Genomic DNA, 268 nt, shown 5'->3' on the forward strand with positions numbered 1-268 from the left:
TATATTTAAAAAAAAAAAAAGACCCACTGTACAGATCATGATGAGGACCCTCTACTGACGTGGACCTGCATCCAGATACTTAAATACGCGCACTGTGCGTTTACTATTGTTGTTGTTGTTGTTGTCGTTGTTGTCATGAGTAGTAGTAGTAGTAGTAGTAGTAGTAGTAGTATTACCGATCGAAGAATAACGCTTTTTTAAGAACATATTCATACATTCGAACTATTCAGCTCGTAAGTGGCGGAAAAAGTAGGTACTCCCATCCCAT

Source organism: Chaetodon trifascialis, chromosome 12, assembly GCF_039877785.1.
Source record: "Chaetodon trifascialis isolate fChaTrf1 chromosome 12, fChaTrf1.hap1, whole genome shotgun sequence".
NCBI classification, from domain to species: Eukaryota; Metazoa; Chordata; class Actinopteri; order Chaetodontiformes; family Chaetodontidae; genus Chaetodon; species Chaetodon trifascialis.